Source organism: Triturus cristatus, chromosome 1_1, assembly GCF_964204655.1.
Source record: "Triturus cristatus chromosome 1_1, aTriCri1.1, whole genome shotgun sequence".
In the NCBI taxonomy this organism is placed as follows: Eukaryota; Metazoa; Chordata; class Amphibia; order Caudata; family Salamandridae; genus Triturus; species Triturus cristatus.
Window position 1 is genome coordinate 122903640 of NC_140579.1, and position 6000 is coordinate 122909639.

General features: G+C 45.0%; 1 protein-coding gene across 8 annotated transcripts in view; it reads left to right on the plus strand.

Moving 5' to 3' along the window:
* Window positions 1-1893, plus strand: part of EPS8L3 (EPS8 signaling adaptor L3) — a 183522-nt gene extending 181629 nt beyond the window's left edge. For 3 of the 8 annotated variants that reach the window (XM_085613948.1, XM_085613938.1, XM_085613920.1), the window contains exon 20: window positions 1550-1893. The gene's annotated coding sequence lies outside the window, so the exon portion shown is untranslated. Of the gene's footprint in view, window positions 1-802; window positions 984-1549 lie in introns of those variants that run through there. The other 5 variants (XM_085613974.1, XM_085613966.1, XM_085613928.1 and 2 more) reach the window with 3 other exon arrangements.
* Window positions 1894-6000: the final 4107 nt, after the last annotated feature.

Here is a 6000-nt window from a genome sequence, read left to right on the forward strand (position 1 = left end):
ATCTCAAGGCCTAGTAATAGTTCTCAATCCCTTAAAAGACTATCTATGAAACTAGCTACTCTTTTATGCCTGATTTCCTTCAGAAGGGTATCCGATATTAGAGCACTGGAGGTTTCAAATAGATTTTACTCCTGTGAAGGCGTTCATTTTGATATTTGGAAAAGAACAAAAACTATGTCTGAATCCATCTTCTATCCTACCTTTCAGGAATGTGAAAAACGTTTGTTGTTAATTGTATGTAATGTTATGAAAACAAAATTTCTCCTTTCAGACCTGTTGGTTCCGACCAACTTCTTTTATCTTATGTCAAACCTTTTAAACCTGTCTCGTCAGCTACCTAATCAAGGTGGATCCGCTCTATCATGCAGGAAGCTGGAGTGGATCTGTCTAGGTTTGGTGCTCACTCTTCCAGAGGCGCTATGGCTAGCAAAGTATTTTGGGGAGGAGGTTCCCTACCCGAAATACTTAAAGCAGCAGATTGGTCTAACGCAAGTACTTTCTCTAAGTTTTACTTGAGACCAATAGAGCATGTTAGCAGTGTAGCTCTACATGGCTTTAAACATGCATAATGGTAGCCTCCGGTCTTGTAATGAAATGACGATTCTCCAATTATTATGCAGAGAGAATCTTGATTTCATTAAAGACATTCGGAGGCTAGCATTATCCCACCCTCCTCTCCCAGAGAGGTTTGGGTTGTTTAATACTTATGCATTTGGTATTAAGATTATTACATTTTTTTGTTTAAGATTGATCTAGGGATGTATTCCTTTTATTACTACTAGATCTCTTTGCTTCCTCTTAGATACCAAAGACTAACCGGATTTTCTGGAGTCTCAAGTTCACGTTGCTGTGTCATCGCAGTCCAAGAGGATGATCGTAACCAAGACTACCTACTTGTTATGTTGCTAATGTTCTTTCGTTTATGATGTAATAACATTCTTTAAAGGGCTGCATGTTTGGGCAGCAAATAAAAGTATTTGCATAATGCTAGCCTCCGAATGTCTTTAATGAAATCAAGATTCTCTCTGTATAATAATTGGAGAATCGTCATTCTTCTCCAGCTGCCATGGAGGCAAAGCTTGTGATCCTCATCATTTACACTTTACTACTTTTGTAAAGTATTCACCTCATGTCTGTCGGTCTTACTTATTTGTGCCCAGTGCCTCATACATAGAGTGATGTTCACAATACAATTCAGATTTCTGCATTATCCATTTTCGGAGGCATTTTCATTGCCTCACAGAAATCATGGTTACAAACCCTTTGATTTTCTATATGATTTGAACTCACCTTGGGCAGCATGCCCACTTTCTTCATGCTCAGTCTTTACTCTCGTTGTAAGTAAGGGTTCCGCTGAATGTTAGTAGCTGAGACGGTGTAGTAACAGCGGTGTGACCTGAGCAGTAAGTACTACAACTCCCCTGCACAGCTCTGCCAGCTCGACAGCAGGTCCTCGAGAAATCCAGTCACAGCCATAGTTGCAAGTCCTCAAGAACGCGAATGCGTTAAGAAGCATTTGGAAAGTAACTATATCTTTCTTGTGTTTCAGCAGGGACGTTAAAAGCAGCAGTCTGTCTCCTGAGAGGATCTCCAAGTGTCTCCACCGCTGCTAGTACCGCCAGTTATCAGTCCAAGTGTGGGACTCTTGCACAACACGTCTTACTACAGAATTGTTCACAACTGTGCATGTTTGAATACAAAAATGTACTTTCAGTGTGTTGATGAGTCATTGCCCAGCGTGCTCTCTGATTGGTTGGAGCACAGCCGTCACCCAGCGTGCGTGAGGAGAGTCGGCGCGTGACTGGACTAGAGTACAATGTCTTATATGAAATATATTCCCATCTGTGAAATGTTGCCTACCTATGATTATTAAAAATTGATTTCCAGTAAAAAGCTGTGTTGGGTTTACTCTTAAGATATGTCCGGTTGCAGGATTCTCTCTCAAAAGAAAGGCAGATTTGGCAGAATGGCCACTGAAGCCCCACATACCGCCCTCGGCACCATACCTGAGACAACAGTGTGAGGCTTGCCGGCACTGGCCGTCCCTTGCAGGACTGCTCTAGCACATGCCCACAAGGACAAGACAACAGAAGGTCTCTGCAGAGGGGCGCATCGGCCACACAAGTACACTACAATAATAACCGAATATGCATGTGTGCTGCACCCCCTCTGCTGGCTCCTTCTACATGCACACCTTCAACATTGTTTGTGTGAAGTCACACAGGTAACTGTTACATGCCCACAAAGCAGCTTCTGTTGAAGAATTCAAAATTTGCGAACATACGTGACAAGAATTCTCAATTCTATTAAGGACACGGAGGCGAGGATTATGCTTCTCATTTCTTTACTTGAAATTTGCTCAGCAGCCAATCACATTACAATAAATAAAACTAAAAACTACAATACCCATGAACCCATTGGGTATGACGTAATAACCATAGAGTGTGTTCGTATAAAAGGTCACCAAGAGAATACCACATCCTCTTTCTTTGGTAAGTAGAACAGTTAGAAGAAGAAAAATAGTTCAACATCTGGAAAAGAGCGTGGAAGAAAAACAACGTAGCTCGATCACTGCCACAAGAGACCAACAGGTCGGAACAGCTGACGTGATGCTTCAGTCGACATCCCAAAACCGGAACCAGCAGATATCCAAAAGATAATCCAAGACAGAATAGAGGAGCGCAACTCACTTCGGATCAGGACCTGAAAAAGATAAAAAGTCGTAATATACCATTCCTAAATGAAAGAAAGGTATAGATACTAAGGGGAGGGAAGAAAAAACAAGGAAATCATCCAAAATACATAAGAAATATAGCATGGAAAATAACCATATGCAAAAATATACATGCAAAATTACATGACAGAAAAATGGGTGGGATAATCCTCGCCTCCGTGTCCTTAATAGAATTGAAAATTCTTGTCACGTATGTTCGCAAATTTTGAATTCTATGTCAGGACCGGAGGCTCCGATTATGCTTGTTCAAAGCTGAGCCACCACAACAGAAGCAATATCCAAAATAGGTTTATAATAAAAAGTTTTAAACAGAGTCAGTTGACCAATCATCTGCTTTCATAATATCCATTAAGGTCACTCCCATAGAAAAAGCCTTGGAAGCCATTGCGCCACGAGTAGAATGCGCACCAAATGTTGTAACATCAATACCTGCCTCACCCGTGAGCCATCGACCCATCTTGCTAAAGTAGCCGGGGTCACAGGGCGAAAAGGTTTTTGCAAGGCAATCAACAATTGACCATGCATATCTTGTCGAAAATGAGCAGTGCTTACCTCATAATCCTTAATACTACACAAAGTTTTGGATTATTGGGAAAACTTGGATAAGTGACTGAAGCAGTATGACACTTAGTACGTCTGGAAATAGAAAAAGTAACTCCAGGTGAAAAAGTACGACCTGCAAGATCTAGCGCGCGAACGTCAGAAACACGTTTGCAAGAGACCAGACATAACAGCATAGTCAACTTCGCAGATAGTTGCTTGCGGGATAACGAGTCGTTGGAGGGCCAAGCCTCTAAAAAACGTAAGACAATAGACACATCCCATAAAGCAACATATTTCGGACAAGGAGGTTTAACCAATCTGATACCCCTGAGTAATTTAGAAACCAAAGGATGTTCACCCGCAGGTTTATCATTAATAGGAATATGTCCTGCAGAGATGGCCGAACGAAAATTATTGACAGTCTGATATGCAAGCCCTGAGGAGGCAATGGATGCAAGAAAGTTTACAATCAAAGTGACATCCGCTGAAGAGGGATCCACTTCCCGTTGAGCGCACCAATCACACCAACGTTTCCATGCAGCAGCATAACGTTTGTGTGTGTTGGGAGACCAAGCTTCGTTGATAAATCTGGAAGCGTCTCCCGAAAGGCCTGAGACTTGCCAGCGATCCCCGAAACCCGCCAAGCCACCAGAGAGAGTTGACCCAACTCTATTAGAGGATGAGGATTGCCGAGAGGATCCAATAACAGATTCCACAGTTGGGGAAGAAGAAATGGCACTGCACAAGACATCTGCAGAAGAACCGGGAACCAAGCCAGAGCCCTCCAGAGAGGGGTGATCAGAATCAACTCCGTCTGATAAAATTTCATGCGTGCCAGAACCCTGGATATCATGACAAATGGGGGAAACGCGTAACACAGAAGAGACGGCCATGTCTGTAGAAATGCATCCGTGGCAAGAGCCTCCGGATCCGGACGCCAACTGAAAAACTGAGGAAGTTGAGTGTTGAGGCGAGAGGCAAAAAGATCGATCTGGCAGGGGCCCCACATACGAGACAGGTATCTAAACACTCGAGGGTGAAGTCTCCAGTCGCTGAAATCCCGAAGATGACGAGAATTCCAGTCTGCCACCAGATTGCTGTGACCCGGCAGGTACTCTGCAATCACCGTGATGTTTCTCTGAAGACAAAAGTGACAAAAATCTTTGGCTATCTCTGCTAGAATCTTGGAACGTGTACCCCCTAACTTGTTGACATATCGAACCGCTGAGACATTGTCCATGCGCAGGAGAATGCAACAATTCGTCATGCGTGGAGACAGACAACGGATCGCAAACGACCCCGCCAGAAGTTCCAGACAATTGATATGGAGAGATAATTCCTCCGAAGACCTCCGGCCATCCGTGGACATTGGACCGCAACGGGCTCCCCAACCCCACCGACTGGCGTCGGATTCTATCACCACCTCCGGGGACACCCCGAACAGGGCTCGGCCATTCCAGGACTCCATGTGTTCCAACCACCACAACATCTCCCACCTCGCTTCCTCTGAAAGAGGAATCTGATCCGAATACTTGAGGCCTTTCTGGAGATGACGCATTTTGAGACCGACAATCCGAGCTATAGATCTCAACGACACAAGCTGTTTGTGTAAAATCAATCTCAACTCCCGTTTGATCGTCCTGATCTTCTGAAGGGGCAAGAGCAATTGGCAAGGGAGGGAATTGATCAGAAAACCTAGAAATTCTATCGACTGCGAGGGGCGGAAAATAGATTTCTGAGGATTCACTAGAAATCCGAGTGACTGTAAGAGATCTATTGACCAATCCAAATGGAGCATTAACAGACGGGGATAGTGAGCCATGATAAGAATGTCGTCCAGATAAATTATCAGACGAACTCCCCGAGCTCGCAGTGACTCCACCACGGGCCTCAGAAGCTTCGTGAAGCACCAGGGTGCTGACGAGAGGCCGAACGGGAGAACCTTGAACTCGTACCAGACACCCTGCCATTGGAATTGGAGAAACCGGCGATGAGGACCGTAAATGGGGATCGACAAATACGCATCCTTCAGATCGAGGCGGACCATCCAGTCCCCTTCCTGAAGAAGATCCCTCAAAAGATGGATGCCCTCCATCTTGAAGTGGCGATAAACAATCCAGCCGTTGAACTCTTTCAGGTTGAGAACTAACCTGGAACCGCCTCCTTTTTTCTGAACTATAAAGACGTTGCTTGAAAAACCCTGAGGATGAGGGGAAGACCGGACAACAGCCCCTTTCCTCAGGAGGGAGTCTATTTCCCCAGAAATAATCGCCTGATCGTGAAGGGAAAAAATCAAGGGAGAAGGAGAAGGAGGGAAAGGTTGACTTGGGCAACTGAAAAACTCTATTCTGAAACCTTTGACAGTCTCCAACACCCATGCATCGCTGGAGATCAAGAGCCAATTGGGAAGAAAAAACTGAATCCTGCCCCCCAACATGACTTCTGTAGCAGAGAGCAAACTCACCTGAAGCGGAGGAATCGTGATGTCCTCCTTGATTACCGGCGGCACGTCCTTTGCGGAATTGGTATCGACCTCTACGGGAGGGGAAGAAGGAAGGCTTGTTGGTGGTGTAGTTGGGGTCCTGACCTCCTCCACGGTGGGACTGGAAACCACGCTGGTTAGATTGGTTAAAACCGCGGCCGAACGATCGTCCCCTATATCGTCCGGCCCTTCCAAAAACCGGGCGAAAAGCCCGTCTAATAGAAGCTTGAGCCTTGTCAAG